The sequence below is a fragment of the Coenobita brevimanus genome, chromosome 95, assembly GCF_032717465.1.
Source record: "Coenobita brevimanus isolate Jiangsu-jjx chromosome 95, ASM3271746v2, whole genome shotgun sequence".
Lineage (NCBI taxonomy): Eukaryota > Metazoa > Arthropoda > Malacostraca > Decapoda > Coenobitidae > Coenobita > Coenobita brevimanus.
Genome location: NC_137048.1, coordinates 4,094,251 through 4,109,986, shown reverse-complemented (window position 1 = coordinate 4,109,986; position 15,736 = coordinate 4,094,251).

Sequence of the window (15,736 nt, the reverse complement as noted above, 5' to 3'; positions counted from 1 at the left end):
CCTCTGGTAGTTCTGTTGTGGGTGGCTGCTTATATACGATCCAGGTGAATCAGGTGGTGATAGGTGAGCGGAGGTGATCAGTTAAGCTGATTGCTCATTGCCTACTTCGTTGGCTAAGCTCGTGAGGCGATTTGAGGAAGGTAGGATTTGAAAATCTTCGACTTGTGTGTTTATTGTAGGTTTTGTGATAATGTAGATTGCCTCTAGAAACAAGAGACGACGAGGATCTTTCTCTCCGTCGATTACCTTGGTGTTCTCATCCAGGTCTCGTCGTGCCAGGTCGGAGTTGTGTAGGATGGCGTTGTGGTTCTTGATGTCTCCATTCTGTAAGTGACAGGTGAGGCGCATCGATAGTCTGCTCTGTGTCATTCACGGACCAGACTATCGAGGCGTCTTCGATACAACACAGCCGTGGCAATAAGGGCAGCTATGCAGGAGACAGGTAGCAGGAGAGTTGGTCCGTGGAAACATAATGGACACCTCCCTGTGCACTTAACCTTGTTTACAACTGAGTTACAACTTAGATATGTACCTTGTATTACAATACAAATCAACTGTAATTTAGTAAAATCAATCACTATGAGTTCCGATTACTTTTAATGAGTAAAATATTAAAGAATCTGACAATTCAACAATCTTCTAACCAGCAGCAGTGCCTAGCCTAGTTTGGAAAAGATAATGGGAGCATCACGACACTCGTTTTTGTTCCATTGCTTGAAAGGCGGTCTGATGGACTGTGTAATGACTGAGTTTGATAGAGTCAGGCCAAGATGTGCGTTGCTGGCTGTAAAGTCCACTCACTCGATGATAACAGGTGCAACTTTCCTTGACAGGTTGTAATATGGACTAAATTTCTAAAGTCCTATGAAGAAAATGGGACCTTTACAGTGACAGTACGTATGCGTGGGTGATGTTTCATGCTCTCTGAATACCACAGTGTTTTCTTCCTAACAGCAGTATTTACTGATTGGCGTCGCGGATGAATAACGATACAGATTTGTGTCATAGGAGCTGCTATAGCCAAACAGGAGTTCCTACAGCTACAAGGTGAGACAGTAACAAATGGGTATGAACTCGGTGTTGTTTGGTTCATAGATAATAAGGACGATGTCACCGAAAGGTGAGATTATTAAATCCCTTTTCCACTCTGACTTGTAGTCCAGCATGTATTTTAAATTCATTTCACTGGTCCTGTGGCTTACCTGTTTGCATCCCTGTCATAGTTCTCAGAGTACGTCCAGGAAGTTAGAACTGTAAAAGCATCCACTGGTAACAGATAACATGGTAGAAATTTCAATCGACGTGCCATTTATTATCACATTTTTCAGTGTAAGAGATGCGCTGATTTATTCCTAGTACGGTAGAAGCGAATAAGAAGAATTGTACTTGATAATATTAAAGTTAGATTTAGAAACAGTGATATTACTGAAGGAAACGAAATAATACATGCAGACTTACTAAGGGTATAAAATAATATACTTAAATGCTACAGCCATGTGAAATTAGTGTGTGTTGAATGCAGTTTAAATAGGTATATGGAAATGATTTTGAAAATAAAAGATGACGTGGAAAATAAGCGAGACGACATAAATTGATGAGTTATTCATTAGTTGTTAGGCCGCGGGAGTTGAAGGAGACGCAGGAAGATACTGTAAGTGAAATCTAAATAGCTGAATAAGGATTTGTGACCATTGTTTTACTGTATTATTTTTACGAATCTATAGTAAGAGAGAGAGAGAGAGAGAGAGAGATTTTCTAAACTTTCGGCTTATGGACTCTCGTAACAGTAAAATGAGAAACGAATCTCATGTTGAAACTTAACGACACTCGGCGGCAGACTGGCAACAGGCTGGTGGTGGGGTGAGAGGCAGGCTGGTGGTGGGGTGAGAGGCAGGCTGGTGGTGGAGTGAGAGGCAGGCTGGTGGTAGGTGAGAGGCAGGCTGATGGTGGGGTGAGAGGCAGGCTGATGGTGGGGTGAGAGACTGGCTGGTGGTGGGGTGAGAGGCAGGCTGGTGGTGGGGTGTGAGGCAGGCTGGTTGTGGGATGAGAGACAGGCTAGTGCAGGGGTTAAAGGCAGGCTGGTGGAGGGATGAGCGGTAGTCAGGTGATAGGGTGGGTGGTGGGCTGGTTGAATGGTGAAAAGGAAGTTGGTGGAGAGGGTAGAGGCCCTCTGGGGTGGGGTGAAAGGCGGGTTGGTGTTCCGTTGAGAGGGAGGCTGGTGAAGGGGTGAGAGGCAAGCTGGTCCTGGGGCGAGAGACAGGCTGATCTCAGTAAGAGCCGCATCTTGGGGGCGAAGTGAAAGGCAGGCTGATGATGGAGTGAGGCTGGCTGGTGGTGGGGTGTGAAGCGGCCAGAGAGTGGGGTACGTAGGGTTGGGAGCAGGCAAGGAGTGAGGCGGGTCTGTGTGCGACATACAGAATATCCTGCACGATGGGTGTGGGACAAGCAGGGTGTAGGATAGGGTGTTTGGCTGTCAGGGTGTGCGGCTGTGTGTGATGTAGGCTGGGTGTAGGACAGGCAGGATTTTGTGCAGATACTGTGTTGGGGAGGCATTCTGTGCGCAGGTCAGGTTATAATGACAAGCATGATTTGGGACTCGCAAAGTGTGGGGTGTGAGACTGGGAGGAGGTGGGGCAGGAAGGGTGTCTGGTAGAAATGGAGTAGGGCAGATAGGATGCAAAGCAGACAGGGAATATGGCGGGCAGGGCTTGGGGGTAGATAGTGTTTTGGGGAAGCATTGTGTGGCTCAGTGAAGGCGTGAGACAGGGAAAGCGTGAGACATGCAGTGCGTTGGACTGTTTGGGTATGGCTTCAGTTCTGGGCATGAGAGAGGCAGGGTTTATGGCGGACAGGGTTGTGGGCAGATAGGTTGTGGGGAAAGGTTTGAGCAACGTAGGATGTGAGGCAGGTGTGGTGTGAGGCAATTGCAATGTGAGGCAGAAAGGTGTAAAGCAGGCAGGGCTTGGAACAGGTAAGTGCTGAGGTAGTCAGAGCTTGGAGTGATTAAGATATGTAAAGGATGTACATGTTTTATATCATTTGGCTAACACTTGTGTAGATCTTTAACTCTGACACTCCTCACGCCTCCGTCTTGTAAGAATTCATTTTAATCTGGCTCAGAGTGACACCTGTTCATTTCAGAAAATTTCTGACGAAATCAGTGAGTTCCAAGAACACTACATTAATATGAACATTGAAAATAATTTTATAAGTTTCAGACTTTCAGCGTTCAGGTGGTGGCGACCATCATCCACCCACTTAATGTAGTGCTGCCTACTTCTTCCTTCACCTTTTTCATTCTTTTTATGTGTCTGCCCTCCATTCTTCCTGCTTCTCACATCTTTCCTGTCACTTTTTACTATTCTTCTACAAGCCTAATGGTTTCCTTTAAGCCAGGAAACCATTTAAAAGGCTGGGTGATGACCTCATAGCCAACCCACGTGTGTTCCCTACTTGTCAACAAGTGGATTGGAGGAGGGTTAATACCCCTCCCCGTAAAACCACTAACTCAAAGTCAAGCGGCCAACCCTTACGGGATTGCGGCGTCTGGCTATAGATAGATAGATAGATAGATAGATAGATAGATAGACAGATAGATAGATTTCATTCTATCCTTCCATCCGCCGGGGTATTAAAAACTTGAAGTCACTTACGTACATCGCATTACAGTTATCTTCTTGAAACTTCACCATCAAATTTCCACCAAGTTTACTACTGTATCCATATTGTTTTGAACTGATTGACAGTCAGCGTACGTAATTACTGTAGCTCCCACTATTCTGTTATCTGTAAATTCCGATACCAAGGAAACGAGTCAATTGTCTGAAATATTAATATAGACAGTAAAAAGAACTATTCCAACAACTGATTCTTGGGGGATTCCACTATTTACTTCTAGCCAGTCTGATGATTTGACATTATGAACTTCACGTTTTTGGCATTTTACAGTATCTAGTAACTCTTTCATGAGTACACTTTCAGTGGGAGGTCATAGGCTTTACTCTCCATATTAATCCTATATGGCGGACTTTTTCAACATCTCTATGAAAATCTAGGTAGATGTCGTCAGACGTTAATTTTCCACCCGATTTCTTGTGTGATTTTGAAAAATTATCAGCTAATTGATAAAGCACTATCTGTTGGTACGGGACCCCTGCGGATTGTCAATTACTGTATATAGTTATCCTTACCAAAGAAAAAAGTAATGCTATATAAATTTTTGGGGGTAATTTTGCTTAAACTGAATAAGAGAAATAACTGAAAACTGTGTCCAAAATATCTACTTATCAAAGTCTTTCCTAAGGTGAATACAATAGCTTGGAAATAGAAAAAAAAAGTTACTGGCTTCAAAGGGTTACTGTAAACCAGACTGAACATTCTGGGAAGCCGTTTCGTATAACGTATTTTCATTTGATTTGTTTCTGAAGTCTCGTATTTATGTTTGGTTTGTGTCTGAAACTTTGAATATGTATTTAAGGAATCGATAAGGAAGTGTTTGTTTTTAATTTGTATTTGAGGATGTCGAAAAACGAGTGTTTTCTATTTCCTATTCCTTAGTTCATCGTCTATCTATCTGTCTATTGCCAGACGCCTCAATCCCGTTTGGGGTGGCCACAAACAAATCGCCTCCAAGTCGCCCTGTCCCCCGCCATTTCACTGCCCTGCTCCCAACTCACACACCCCTCTCTCATATACCTCTCCACCCCATCCCTCCATCTCATCCTCGGCCTCCCCCTCCCTCTTCCCCCCTCCACCTCACTCACATACACTTTCTTCGTCAGTCTTTCACCCTCCATCCTTTCCACATGGCCAAACCACCTCAGTGTGTTCCTCATAACGCTTCCTATCACATCCACATCCACACCACAACGCTCCTTTATATCCTCATTCGTCAGCCTGTCTCTCCACATGACTCCACAGGCTCCTCTTAAATAACTCATTTCCACTGCTCTCACTCTTGACTTGTGTCCTTCCAACAATGTCCAAGCTTCACTTCCGTACGTTAGAGTTGGTATCACAATACTGTCATGAAGTAACTTTTTCACTTCCATGCTCACTTCCCTGTTTCTTATCACTGCTTTCAAGGAACCAGCAACCTTTCTTCCCTGCTGTACCCTTTCAAGCACTTCACCCTCCAAACCTCCATCCTTACTCATCACACTACCCAAATACTTAAACGTACTCACATTTTCCAATTCCTCACCATCCAACCTCACTGTACATTCACTAACTTCACCTCTCTCAAAGACCATTACTTTACTCTTCCCTACATTCACCTTTAGGTTCCGTTTCTTACACACTCTCTCAAACTCATCCACCAAACCTTGCAGCTCCCCTTCGTCTTGACTCAACAACACAGTATCATCTGCAAACAACAGTACAGGGAGTTTCCAAGCACTATCCTCTCTCACCAGGGCCACTCCAACATCCACTACCCTACCTTGTACCTCTTTTATTACCCCATCCATGTACAGATTGAACAGCCATGGAGACATGACACATCCCTGTTTCAAACCAACTCTCAAAGAGAAAAATTCACCTAGTTCACCATCCACACGCACTGCAGCCTTCGCACCATCGTACATACTCTTCACAGCATTCAACAACTTCCCATCTACTCCATATATTCTTAACACTTTCCACAATCCTTGTCTATCCACCCTGTCATATGTTTTCTCCAAATCCATGAAAGCCGCATACAACTTCTTTCCCTTCTCTAGAAACTTTTCCACTAAAGATCTAAGAATGAATATCTGATCTACACAACCTCTTCCCTTCCTAAAGCCTCCCTGTTCTTCTCCAACTAATTTCTCTGTTCTTTCTCTAACTCTGTCTATAAGTATCCTACCAACACTTTTCCTATTATACTAAGAAGACAAATGCCCCTATGATTACCACACACTTCTTTTTCCCCCTTTCCTTTGTACAAGGGAATAATTATACCTGACTTCCAATCCTCCGGGACTCTACCTTCCTCCCAGGCCAATCTGCACATCTTCCATATCCATTCTACTACTATCTCTCCCCCATGCTTCAGCATTTCGCCACACACTCCATCAATTCCTGGGGCTTTCCCCGATTTAACATTCTTCATTGCTTCCACAACTTCTATCCTACTGATTTCTTCCTGTCTTCTCACCTCCCTCCTTCTCCCAGCCATTCCCCAGCCACTTATACTCGCATTACTTCCATCCTCTATGTTCAACAATTCCTTAAAGTGTTCTCTCCATCTGCTCACTTTTTCTCCCTTCTCCACTAGTAATCTACCATTTTTATCTTTCACTCCCCTGCTAACTTCACTTCCACCCTGTCTTACTCTTTTCACTTCTCTCCAGAACATTTTCTTACAGTCCCTCCACTTTACACTCAAATTCCTTCCAAATTCCTCATCCACTCTCTTCTTACTCTCTCTTACTAATCTTTTCACCTCTCTCTTCCTTTCCACATATAACTCTCTCTTCCGCCTCTCAACTTCTTCCACGACCCTATTTCTCATCCATTCATTGTATCCTTTCTTCTTTTGTGCCACTGCCTGTTTCACCTCTTCAGTCCACCACGCTGTTCCTTGCACCCCCCTCCGTCTTCTCTTCCTTCCACACACCACATCACATGCTGCACATATTTCTTCTGTAAATATCTTACACACACCTTCCACGTCTCCCATCTGCTCCAATTCATATTTGCCCAATCGTTCCTCCACTTCTCTCTTATACTCTGCCTTTTTCTCATCCTCTTGTAACCTTTCCACTGTCCTTGCAACTACTCCTTCCTCTCGTCTTTCCCTTCTTCTATTCTTCCATCTTACTTGGATCCTAATTCTGGCCACCACCAAGTAGTGGTCAGAAAGTCCACTCCCCCAACCTCTATACACTCTTGCATCCTTTACACATCTTCGCATCCTTTCATCCACACACACATAATCAATCATTGCCTTCCTTTCATTCAGTTCACCACCCACCCTTCTCATCACTCGCCATGTATACCTGTGGATCATTTTATGCCTGAAGAGGGTATTGGCTATCACCAACCCCCTCCAGGCACAAATGTCCACTAACGCACTCCCATTCTCATCTATCTCAGCAGGCACACCCCACTCACCAACTATTCCATCCACCTTCACATTACCAACTTTACCATTCATATCACCAATCAAAAACACTCTCATTCCTTCCAAACTTTTCCATGCACACTTCCACATTTGTCCAGAACTCTTCTCTCACTCTTCTAGCACGATCTTGCGTTGGCGCATATACACACACAATCGCCCACATTTGTATTCCAACTTTCAACTTTACCCACACAATCCTTGACCCAACTGATCCATACTGTCTTATGCTCTTCTTCCATCTTTTACTCACAACTATACACACTCCTTCCTTTGCCCTCTCATTCTCATCTACTCCTGCACATATACCCCATCCATACTCCCATTCTCTCACACTTTCTCCTCTCCATTTTGTTTCAGTTATTCCACATACATCCACTTTCGCACCCTCAAGCACCTGGACAATCTCTCTCTCTTTCACCTCATCATTCGCTCCTCTTACATTCCATGTACTCATTACCAAGTCCTTTGTCCGGTCCTGGGTCGTCATCGTTTGGTCAGTCCTTGTCCGAGGCTTCTTGTTTGTTTTTTTAGTTAGTTGTTTTCCGGGGAGGGGCACTAACCCTCCGCCAACCCTTTTAGTCGCCTTTTACGACAAGCAGGGATACTGGGGAAGTATTCTTGAAAACCCCCCTATCCCCAGGGCATTAGTATCTGTCCAAGTGTATTTGACATCAAACCTGTCTTTATAAAAATTACTTTTTTAATACAAGACAAATACAGTGTTCACAAACCAATGCTCCCATTCACTTGGTTCATACACATTTCCTTCGCTCATTCACTCTTTCCCTCTCTGAGTCCTGTGAGGTTGTGTTCTCTTCTCAGCCCTCCATAATTAGCACCAACCTTCCCTCTCTCCTGCTGGGACCTTGTTGGCTCCCTTGTTTGCCAGTTAACCGATCACTTGGCTGCCAGGATGCGCTGCGGGCCTTTTGATTGGTGGCTGGTGGGGGAGTGCTGGTGGTGGCATCGCTGTAGGCTGTACACAAAAAAACATCAAAATCATCATCATCATCATCATCAATGTCATTATAATCATCTATATTTCCCACCTACAAAACATTTATCGGTTAAGTTGAATCTAGAAAAAAAAGTAAAGAAACAAGTAAAAGGAAGCCATGTACAAAATTCTCAGGGACACTGGTAACATATCGTCCTCTGTATTATAATGCACTTATCTTTATCTCTTACTGCCCGACGCTGGAGACTGTGACGGATGACCACAGCAAACGGAACCCAGACTAATTTTTGTCCTGATGAATACTGAGCTTTCTTTTTAGGATGCACCCCCTTCCATCAAATACTCTCTTCATTATATCTCTAACTTGCTTTTAGTCTTTGTCTCCCTTTCCCGCTGCCCTCTTATACCTCTCTCTCTCTCTCTCTCTTTCCTAGGTCAAGCCACCTCAACTTCTTTCCACTTAATTCCTGTCCTGAAGCACCAGTTATAAAACAGCACTGAGCCTTCACTCCCCTTTACAGCTGGGGGAAATCTGTGAAGTCACCTGTCTTCACACTTAAACCAGCCAGCCGACTGCACTTAGCTTTTACGGGGTGTATTACCACCACTTTTTTTTTTTTTTTTCACCACATCACATTATTTCACTCGTTCTCCCATCAAACCCATCATCCGTCTACCCTATACTTTGCAGTGAACTTCTAAGAGAAACATGACTTGAAATTTTCCTGTCACCATTGACACTCCTCACAGAATGCCCATCTTCACTGCATGTACTCGTCCTGGTCAATTTTACCACCTATCACCGTCTTATGCCATTCTTCCCTCTTCTTTCAACTCATCCCACACAGTCTTTGGGATCAATCTTAGACTTGCATCTTTCAAGGCAATCTACAAAACCCAACATCGCCGTGAATTCTCTTATATCTCACCCTTATCCAAGTCCACCTCGCCCACTCCTCTCCATCCACCACTTCAGTTTGATGTAATGTCATACCTCGATGCCATTATTAACAAGGTATACTTTCTTGTTTCATTTTCTCAATTTCATCACAACCCATCGCAGCCACTTGTTTCTGTACATTCCATCCAATCCTGATTCAAGCACAATGAATCGAATGAACTGAGTAATACTGTAAACTGGTCAGAAATAATCTAGATCCAAAGGGCTCGGAGCGACATTAATGAACCAGTTTGAAGCAAATTGTCCTTAAATGTCCCTCAACTCAACAACGTAACTGACAAGAATTGGATAGGACTAATGAGAGTGCCATGCTGAATATACTGTAAGATAGTCTGTTAATATGGGTCAAAATGGGCCTACATTGACTGGAATTAATCTGACCAGACTGAATTAAATGTGAACTGCCTGATTGGATTTTAGACGGGTTAAGTGCACCTAATTAAACATGAGTGTACCTAAGCTTATCTTTCAGACTTCAGATGACGTGACCGGACTTAACTAGCAGAATTAGGATTGAATTCTGTCTCGATCATAATTTGTCTCAAATACCCTCCTTCCCCAGAAAAAATGATGTAACATTACCTGAGATGCCTTGCATGGACTTAAGCTGATCTGGCACATCTAGATATGACAACCTGAGTTGGTCTGAAGTAGCCTGAATCCTCAATTGGCCCTCACAAGATAAGTATTCGTTATTTTTTTCTATTGTTATTCTTAAGGTGGATATACAAGCTGAGGGCTATGATGGATTATGATTTTTTCCAAATCACATCTTGGCTGGCTGATAGTTTTCTCGCCAAGCCAAAGTTATACTCGAGGCAGCAATGTAGGCTTCTGACCAGGGTTGAGTAAGAATATTCCCTTGGGGAGAGGGGGACTGACGCAGAGAGAGGGTAAAGAAGGGCAATGAGTATTAATAGAAGACAAAATGAAATGCAAAATTACATCGAAGAGGAACAAGATTAAGGAGGTCAGTAAGAGAAAAGAAACTGATGTAACTAACAGCTTATGTGTTAAGAGTTCTGCCCGCACAACCACGTAATTACAGACACACTTACATACATTCATTAGGGTGGAATCGCGTAGACGGCTGACTATGTGAACTAGTGCAGAGACAACAACAAAACAAAGTTACGAGATATGTAGAAACTTTCTTCACACCTAGCCGATGACAAACTATTTATTCATTTATTTATTTATCTGTTTGTTTTTGGTTATGTAGTTACTTACTTTTTCAAGGAATATATTATGATATTACTAAAAGCAAATGTTGGCGAAAAATATTCACCAAGAATTCTGTGGAACGTTAAGGGGATTATCTGAGTGAAGAATGTGATAATTGTCGAAAATCAGAAAAAAAAATCTGTATGATCAGGCAGGCTTTTTTAGCACACACACACACACACACACACACACACACACACACACACACACACACACACACACTTATGCAGACACAAATGACAGAACAATATGATTCTCACACATTTCCAACATATTATACATATCACAGTCCCGTTTAGTTCTGTTCTCTGGTCACTGAACACTGACGACAGTCATAAATGCCACTGTAGTCATTGAATGTATGTGTGTGTGTGTGTGTGTGTGTGTGTGTGTGTGTGTGTGTGTGTGTGTGTGTGTGTGAATTTGATTGTTGCAAGGAACAGGGGACTCACGAGAAATCCGTGAGTGAAGTCCCACGGAAGGCAGGTCTCGACAGACAGGGCTCCCAGCAGATTCCGTCAACCCTGCTCATCAGATGGTCGTCGTGAATATTCATGCCACCATCACAGGCTGGGGTGGGCCAAGTCAAGTGATGGTTACGTCTCTGCATCCTCACCATCACACCCAGTCCATTTATTATGCAATCCCACTACTTTACTCGCCTCCCATTTGATCCTTTCATTAAAATCAAAAGACCTTTACCGGCACACCAGGATCTGACATGCCGACAATGTAGCAGTGTTTGCGGATCCAGAATTCGTCTGAACATTCACACACTGTGGCAACAAAGACTGAGAAATACACCATCTTAGTGAGTATAGTAGCCGCTGTCTTCAGTACGAGAAGGACAGCTTTAAGTGTGAATGTATAATGTGTGTGTGTGTGTGTGTGTGTGTGTGTGTGTGTGTGTGTGTGTGTGTGTGTGTGTGTGCTGTGATGGAAGAGAGAGAGAGAGAGAGATGAGTAACCTCAGCGGCAGAGAGAGCGACGAATGAGTAACTGATTTGTGAGAGAAGAAAGTGAAGTGGTGAAATGGAAAAATAAACGGAAGAGGTGAATAAAAGGGAGAAGATGAAAACGTAAAAGAAATTAGGAATGGCTGTTAATAAGAGACATAGGAGGAAAACGGTATCAGAGATAATGAAGGGACTGCGAAGGAGAAGAGAGTTAGTGGAAGGCTGAGAAAAGCTTATGAAAGAGAACTGAAAAGAATAATGGTAAATGTGATCATTGAAAAAAAAAATGTGACCAGTACAATGTGTAGGGAAGTGAATAAAGTAGAGACGGTAGGATAAAGTGTGTGGCTGCAGAAGTACAATGAAAATATCAATGTAGGAAAGTTATATAGAGACCCAGACCTGAATTTGTATTATAGGTATTCTGGCCTTATTATTATCCCTTTCTAATAATCAAGTTGCATAAGTAGGTAATTTCATCTCAGTAGAATAAGTTAATTTCATTTCAGTAGAATACATTAATGAAATAGGTTGTCAATGTGTCGCAGTGTATAATTTTTTTTTATAATAATTTTTCAGTAACATGTTACGAAAACTTTACACACATCGCTGCCCACAACTGCTGGGATTTAGCCTATAAGGCTAATTTAGGTCTCTAATGCATTTTTATTAATCTCACACTAACACGACTATCGCAATTTTTGCACGAGGGGAAAGTTACTGCCTAAACTTTTGGAACGATTATTTTTATATGTTGGGAGAGAGAGAGAGAGAGAGAGAGAGAGAGAGAGAGAGAGAGAGAGAGAGAGAGAGAGAGAGAGAGAGAGAGAGAGAGGCTTCCTGCTGTTAAACTTGTTGTTTTCGAAATTATTTGAATAAAAAAAAAAAAAGGAGCACTGAGGTCCCGCAATATCTGCGTCTGCCAGCTTACCCATGGACTGAATATTTGTTTTGTCCTGTGACCTTGATTTTTGACAAATTACTCTGAATGTAAAATTGCTCCAGTTTTTGCCTGAGCATTAACATTTCTAGCAACTTTGGATCAGATCAGATGAAAAATAATTTAGGGCACTTTTGCCAAGTGACTATGACCTTTGATCACTCCCTGTCAACTTGACCAATATTTGACTGTTCTCAGAATAGAAACTCCTCATCCTTGTTTTATCTTAAACCTTTCCACAAGGTTTAGTCTACATCGAATTAAAACTTATTATGACCTTGTCATGTGACCATGACATTTGACCTGTTGTTCTATCTTGGGTGATCCTCAGCTCATCCACTGAGTTTGATCTGTAAGGAAGCGGATGTTTGTTGATTATACATCATGAGTCAAACGTCGTGGAATTTCATGAATCGCAGAGGCCAGCTGTTTCTTGCCAAATCTGCTGAAGAGACTGTTCTGTGTGTTAACAGTGATATTGGCCAAAACATACAAAGGAAACTCTCTACCTATATCCTGAAAGACTGGATGATATTTAGAGATCAACTACACTCCATGGGTGTAACCTCTAAGCTCAGTAAAGCATCCAGTAGCAATACGGAGTCTTTAAGACATAACATGGTATTTTGATGGTGAATCTACAGGTCCACATCTCACATTCTGGGGGCAGTAAGATAAGAACAAGCTGTATTTCAAGTCTGTCTACCGACAAATCAAGTAGCCTGTAAACTGACTGTCTGCCATCTTTCACCAGGCCAGTCTGTCATAGAACCTGTCTGTCATTAAGCCAGTCCGTCATTGAACCTGTCTGTCATCGACCCAGTCTGGCAACCAGCCTGTCTGTCATCTAGCCCGTTGGTCACTGAGTCTGTATATCACCAAGACTGCCCGTTGCCAAGCCCGTCCGTCGCTTAGCCTGTCTCCAAACCTTCATCCTGACCATGATTTTGCAAAATGTCAAATCTCCAGTGACCTGGTGACCTGCAACCCAACCTTTTCACCTCCCAGCAGCTCTCAATACCAGCTCACACCATGCCCTGCACCATATGTTATATAAATAGGTGGCGAGTTAGAATCACTCGGCAAAAAGTTACTTCTATTAACTCCGGACCAATAATCTTAATACATAATTGTTTATTCTCATATCTTACACGATTGAATTGCAATATTTATAACAACTTCCCGAGAGTATTGGTTGTACTCTAAATTTTGTTTTACTATTTTCATCCATATGAACACTTCATTTGTATATATATATATATATATATATATATATATATATATATATATATATATATATATATATATATATATATATATATATATTCATTATCTTCATTAGCCGTTTGAGTATCCACTGCAGGACCGGCCTATCCCGACCGAAGTCGGGACGACACAGTCAATGTATCTCTACCAAGTGGCTTAGGCTGTCTGGTAGAGATTGTATGTAGGGTGATAAGTGCTTGTAAGTGTAATTATAGTGTTGGAGTGGCTTTGGATGTGTGTGTGTGTATATATATATATATATATATATATATATATATATATATATATATATATATATATATATATATATATATATATATATATGTGGGGAGGACACAATCTGGCCACACTATGGGGTGGTACTACTACTCTGCAGCCAGGTTGTGTTAGGAAGAATACTGCCACCGTATTCCCTGCGTGTCGTAAAAGGCGACTAAAAGGGGCGGGGTGAGGGGACTAGGGACCTCCTCCTCTGTTTTTTGATTCCTAAAAAGAGACAGGCCAGTGAAAGGGATGGGGGATGGAGTTATCCCCGTACCTGAAGATTGGGTCTACGAATGTGCGTGGATGTAGTACGATTGAGGCTAAAAGGGAGGAGATTGGGAGAATGTTTGTGAGAAGGAAGTTGGATGTGTTAGCTTTGAGTGAAACGAAGATGAAAGGGAAGGGTGAGTCTATGTTTGGAAGTGTGAATGGAAGATTGTCAGGTGTTGATAGAGGAAGAGCAAGAGAAGGTGTGGCCTTGTTAGTGAGTCCGGAAGTACAGCAGTGTGTGATTGAATGGAAGGGGGTGTCATCGAGACTGATGTGGGTGAAAGCGAAATTTGAACGTGAATTGTGGGTGTTTGTGAGTGCATATGGGCCTGGTAGTGAAAGGGACGAAGAAGAGAGGGAGTGTTTCTGGAATGATGTTGATAAGTGTCTACAGAGTTTTGGAGCGAATGTGAATGTGGTAATGATGGGAGATCTGAATGCTAGAGTGGGAAATGTAGCAGTTGAAGGTGTAGTTGGTATGCATGGTGTGCCTGGAAGAAATGAAAATGGGGAGCGAATGATAGCCATGTGTGTTGAGCGAGAGATGGTGATTGGAAATACGCTGTTTGAGAAGAAAGATATTTATAAGTATACATGGGTGAGACAGGAGGGTGGAAGGGTTGTTGATAGAGCTTTGATGGACTATGTGGTTGTGTCTAGGAATGTAATAGGAAGATTGTTGGATGTGAGAGTTCTGAGAGGGGAGGGTGGAGGTATGTCTGACCACTACCTGGTGGAGGGAAAGTTAAGAGTACATAAGAGATGGGTGAGAGCTAGGAGGGTTAGGTGTGGCAGGGAGGTTTTGAAAGTGAGTGAGTTGGATAAAAGAGAGAAAAAAATAGAATATCAGGAGAATTTGAAAGATGAGTGGAATGCAGTGAAAGATCGGGAAAATGGCAGTGTGGAGGAGGAATGGCAGTTACTTAAGAGTGCTGTGGTGGGGCATGCAAAAGAGGTGTGTGGTGTGAGACGTGTGGGTGGTGGTGTAAGAAAAGGAAGTGAATGGTGGTGCGAGGAAGTAAGTATGGCTGTGGCTGAGAAGAGACGTGCATATGAAGTGTGGCTGCAGAGGAAGGATGAGATGTCATATGAGAGGTATAAGGAAAAGAGGAATAGGACGAGAAGGGCTGTGCGTGATGCTAAAGTGGCAGCAGATGAGAGATGGGGTAGGAGGCTGACAGAGAATTTTCAACAGAATAAGAAAATGTTTTGGAAGGAGAAGAAAAGGGTGCGAAAGGGAGAGTCTGGGAAGGAAGAACGAGTAAATGCAGAGGATGGAAGGATGTTAATTGAGATGGATGCAGTAAGGAAGAGATGGGCAGAGTATTTTGAAAGATTGTTAAATGTAGAGGAGGAAAGGGTGGCTGAGATTGTGGCGGATGGAAGGGTGCAAGGAATAAATGTGTTGGGAGAGTTGAATGATTCTTTGATCACGAAGGAGGAAGTGGAGAAGGCAGTAAAGGAGATGAGAACAGGTAAAGCTGCAGGTATGGATGGGTGTGCTGTGGAATGCCTGAAGGGTGGTGGAGTGACTATTGCTGACTGGTTAGTAAGATTGTTGAATGTGTGCTTTGTGAAAGGTATGGTGCCAGTTGACTGGGCAAGTGCTTGTGTGGTCCCGTTGTATAAAGGCAAGGGTGATAAGTATGAATGTATTAGCTTTAGGGGTATAAGTCTGTTGAGTGTTGTAGGTAAGGTGTATGGTAGAGTGTTAATTATGAGAGTTAGAGAGGGTACAGAAGGAGTGATTGGTGATGAGCAGTGTGGCTTTAGGAGAGGGAGGAGATGC